The sequence below is a fragment of the Neofelis nebulosa genome, chromosome 6 (genome assembly GCF_028018385.1).
Source record: "Neofelis nebulosa isolate mNeoNeb1 chromosome 6, mNeoNeb1.pri, whole genome shotgun sequence".
NCBI lineage: Eukaryota > Metazoa > Chordata > Mammalia > Carnivora > Felidae > Neofelis > Neofelis nebulosa.
Genome location: NC_080787.1, coordinates 29,907,987 through 29,913,477, shown reverse-complemented (window position 1 = coordinate 29,913,477; position 5,491 = coordinate 29,907,987).

Below are 5,491 nucleotides of genomic sequence, written 5' to 3'. Positions count from 1 at the left end.
GAAGTAAAAGCAAAAATGAACTATTGGGACCTCATCAAAATGAAAAGCGAAAAGCTTTGGCACAGCAAAGGAAACAATCAGAAAAACTAAAAGGCAACCAAAGGAATGGGACAAGATATTTGCAAATGACATCTCAGATAAAGGGCTAGTATCCAAAATTTATAAAGAACTTATCACTCAACACACAAAAAACAATAATCTAGTGAAGAAATGGGCAAAAGACATGAATAGACACTTCTTCAAAGAAGACATCCAGATGGCTGACAGACACGTGAAAAAATGCTCAACTTCACTCATCATCAGGGAAATACAAATCAAAGCCACAATGAGATATCAACTCATACTTGTCAGAATGGCTAACATTAACAACTGAGGCAACAACAGATGTTGATAAGGATGCAGAGAAAGAGGATCTCTTTTGCACTGCTGGTGGGAGTGCAAAGTGGTGCAGCCACTCTGGAAAACAGTATGGAGGTTCCTCAAAAAACAGAAAATAGAACTACCCTACGACCCAGCAATTTCACTACTAGGTATTTATCCAAGGGATACAGGTGTGCTGTTTCGAAGGGATACATGCACCCCAATGTTTATAGCAGCACTATTGACAATAACCAAAGTATGGAAAGAGCCCAAATGTCCATCAACAGATGAATGGACAAAGAAGATATATATATATATATATATATATATATATATATATATATATAGATATATAGATATATATATAGATATATAGATATATAGATATATAGATATATAGATATATAGATATATAGATATAGATATAGAGATATAGATATAGATATAGATATATAGATATATAGATATAGATATATACACACACACACACACACACACATAATGGAGTATTACTCCATTCATATACATACAATGGAGAGTTGCAATCAAAAAGAATGAAATATTGCCATTTGCAACTACACGAATGGAACTGGAGGATATTATGCTAAGCGAAATTAATCAGAGAAAAACAAATCTCATATGACTTCACTCATGAGGAATTTAAGATACAAAACAGATGAACATAATGGAAGGGAAGAAAAAATAATATAAAAACAGGGAGGGGGACAAAACATGAGACACTTAAATATAGAGAACTAACAGGTTTGCGGGAGAGGTTGTGGGAGAGGGAATGGGCTAAATGGGTGAGGGGCATTAAGGAATCTACTCCTGAAATCACTGTTGCACTATATGCTAACTAACTTGGATGTAAATTTAAAAATAAATAAATAAATTAGTTAATTAAAAAATTTTAGGAGGGAGCCAAGATGGCAGAACAGCATGGAATTTTTGTGTGTGTCTTGAATCCATGAAATACACCCAGACCAACACTAAACCATCTTATACACCTAGAAAACTGATCTGAAGATTAACACAACAATCTGCACAACCTGAACCACAGAATTCAGCAGGTATGCGGCACAGAGAGGTGAACTTGGGGAGGGAGAAGCTGCAGAGGGCAGAGAGGTACTTTTGCATGTGGAGAGAGGATGGAGACGATGGGGAGAATATGGGAAAAGCACCCCTACCCAAAAGCATCTGGAGAGAAAGTGGAAAAGTGGAAACGGCCACAGGGACTGAACTAAAAAGGGAGAAAGGAGAAAGGAGAGTTTAAATTCCATTAAGACTGTAAACAGGGGGAGCGCAGAGTCTGCAACTCCACAGCTTGATACCTGGCAGTGCTTTGGTGGGAAGGGTGAATCCCCAGAAGCAGAGTGGAGTCTGGGAGTTTCTCAGGCCACAAGAGAGAAGCTGTCCCACTGCTGGAAGGACATTTGGTAGAGGCTGTGAGGCAACCTTGGCCCAGCAGACCCCAGAATGGCCACATTTGCTGGTGTTGGAACAAGGTCGTTAAGGGTGAAGCCTGGTGCCAGATGTATGTTGTGATTTTCCATAATCCCTGAAACGCTGCTGCTACACTATCTTGTGAAATTTTTCTGGGGCAGGCTGGCACCTGGCCACAGCCTCTGGGCATTAGCAGCAGAATGGTCCTGCAAACTTTCCTGGGTGCGACTGGCATTCAGCCATTGCTCAGTGAGACCTTCTGCAAAGGATTGGAATGGGTCAAAGCCACAGTCCCTCAGAAGTAAGGGGCCAGGGAAAACAGCCATATATGAGACAAAACTTGGGAGAGAGGTACTACCTGGGGCTTGGTCACGGACAGTGTAAAAGCAGGGAGTGGATGAAAGCTGAAGACAAAATATGGACCAGCAATTGCTGATCAGGGATAACAGAGTTCTGATACTAGAGACTAGGTAGCCATTTTCACTGCTCCCGAGTATGTGCACATGCACCTACAAGCACCACAACAACCCACCCCAGTAGGCTAAGAGCGCCATTTAATGGAGAATGGAGCCATTACACTAAGCCCCGCCCAACTGGGCCAGCCTCACTCTTCAAGAACAGAAGTCTCGCCGCTTGCTTAGTTTATGGACTATAAAGCACTTCATAGTCTGACTTCTAGGGGAAAATGAAGTAATTTCAGTTGTATTTCAGTTGGTTAGCTGGTCCATCTATTCAATTTTCTTTCTTTTTTTTTCTTTTTTCTCTTTTTATTTATTTTCTTTTTCTTGAATACAGAAAGAGAAAAAATCATTTTTGTTTTCAATTTTTATTAAAAATATTTTTCTTTAATTCTTTTACTATATTTTTTACTTTTGTGTAAATTTTTTCAAATTCTATTTTACTTCCATCATTTTATTTTAGTCTACTTCAGTGTATTCATGTTTTCAAATTTTTCAAACGATTTCTTTTTTTCTTTTTCCCCCCTTTTTTCTCTAATCTATCAAGCCACTTTCAACACCCAGACCAAAACACACCTAGGATGTAGCATCATTTATTTGTGTGTGTGTGTGTTTAATTTTTTAATTTTAATATATTTTTTAATTATATTTTTTATTTTAATTTTTTCTACCTTATTAATTCATTTTCTCCCTTCAAAATGATTAAACGAAGGAATTCACCCCAAAAGAAAGAGAAGGAAGTAATGACAGCTAGGGACTTAACCAACACACATGCAAGCAAGATGTGTGAACCAGAATTTAGAATAATGATAATAAGAAAGCTAGCTGGAGTCGAAAATAGATTAAAATCCCTTTCCACGGAGATAAAAGAAGTAAAAACTGGTCAGGATGAAATAAAAAATGCTATAACTGAGCTGCAATCTCGAATGGATGCTTCAGCAGCAAGGATGGATGAGGCAGAGAGAAAATCAGCGATATAGAGGACAAACTTATGGAGAATAATGAAGCAGAAAAAAAGGGGAGATTAAGGCAAAAGAGCACAATTTAAGAACTAGAGACATGAGTGACTCATTAAAAAGGAACAACATCAGAATCATAGGGGTCCCAGAAGAGAAAGAAAGAGAAATAGGGGTAGAAGGGTTATGTGAGCAAATCATAGTGGAAAACTTTCCTAACCTGGGGAAAGACACAGATATCAAAATCCAGGAAGCACAGAGGACTTCCATTACATTCAACAAAAATCAACCATCAAGAAGGCATATCATAGTCAAATTCACAAAATACTCAGGCAAGGAAAGAATCATGAAAGCAGCAAGGGAAAAAAAAAGTCCATAACTTATAAGGGAAGACAGATCAGGTTCGCAGCAGACCTATCCATAGAAACTTGGCAGGCCAGAAAGGAGTGGCAGGATATACTCAATGTCCTGAATCAGAAAAATATGCAGCGAAGAATTCTTTACCCAGCAAGGCTGTCATTCAAAATAGAAGGAGAGATAAAAAGTTTTCCAGATAAACAAAAATTAAAGGAATTTGTGACCACTAAACCAGCCCTGCAAGAAATTTTAAGGGGGACTCTGAAGGGAGAAAAGATGAAAATATAAATAAATAAATAAATAAATAAATAAATAAATATCAAAAGCAACAAAGATTAGAAAAGACCAGAGAACACCACCAGAAACTCCAACTCTACAAGCAACATAATGATAATAAATTCATATCTTTTAGTACCCACTCTAAATGTCAATGAATCAATGCTCCAATCAAAAGACATAGGGTAACAGAATGGGTAAGAAAACAAGATCCATCTATATGCTGTTTACAAGAGACCCATTATAGACCTATAGACACCTTCAGATTGAAAGTAAGGGGATGGAGAACCATCTATCATACTAATAGTCAACAAAAGAAAGCTGGAGTAGCCATACTTATATCAGACAATCTAGACTTTAAAATAAAGACTGTATCAAGATATGAAGAAGGACATTATATCATAACTAAGGGGTCTATCCACCAAAAAGACTTAACAATTGTAAATATTTATGCACCAAGTGTGGAGGCACCCAAATATATAAATCAATTAATCACAAACATAAAGAAACTCATAGTAATACCATAATAGTAGGAGACTTGGGTCACCTGGATGGCTCAGTCAGTTGAGCATCTGACTTCGGCTCAAGTCATGATCTCACGGTCTGTGAGCTTGAGCACTGCATAGGGCTCTGTGCTGACAGCTCAGAGCCTGGAGCCTGCTTCAGATTCTTTGTCTCCCTCTCTCCCTGGCCCTCACCTGCTCATGCTTTGTCTCTCTGTTGAAAATAAATAAACATCAAAAAATATTTAATAAAAAAATACAGTAGGAGACTTCAACACCCCACTCACAATGGACAAATCATCTAATCACAAAATCAACAAGGAAACAATGGCTTTGAAGGACATACTGTACCAGATGGACTTAACAGATACATTCAGAACATTTCATCCTAAAGCAGTGAAATACACATTCTTCTTCAGTGCACATGGAATGTTCTCCTCCATAGACCACAAACTGGGACACAAATCAGCCCTCAGCAAGTACAAAAAGATCGAGATCATACCGTGCATATTTTCAGACCACAACACTATGAAACTCAAAATCAACCACAAGAAAAAATTTGGAAAGGTAACAAATACTTGGAGACTGAAGAACATCCTACTAAAGAATGAGTGGGCTAACCAAGAAGTTAAAGAGGAAATTAAAGAGTATATGGAAGACCATGAAAATGATAACACCACAACCCAAAACCTCTGGGACTCAGCAAAAGTGGTCATAAGAGGAAGGTATATAACAATACAGGCCTTCCTAAAGAAGGCAGAAAGGTCTCAGATACACAGCCTAACCTTATGCCTTAAAGAGCTGGAAAAAGAAGAGCAAGTAAAACCCAAAACCAGCAGAAGACAGGAAATAATAAAGATTGGAGCAGAAATGAATGCTATCAAAACCCAAAAAACAGTAGAACAGATCAATGAAACCAGAAGCTGGTACTTTGAAAGAATTAACAAAATTCATAAACCACTAGCCAGTTTGATCAAAAAGAAAAAGGAAAGGATCCAAATAAACAAAATCAAGAATGAAAGGGGAGAGATCACAACCAACACGGCACAAATAAAAACAATAATAAGAAATATTGTGAGCAATTATATGCCAATAAAATGGGCAATCTGGAAGAAATGGACAAATTCCTAGAAACATA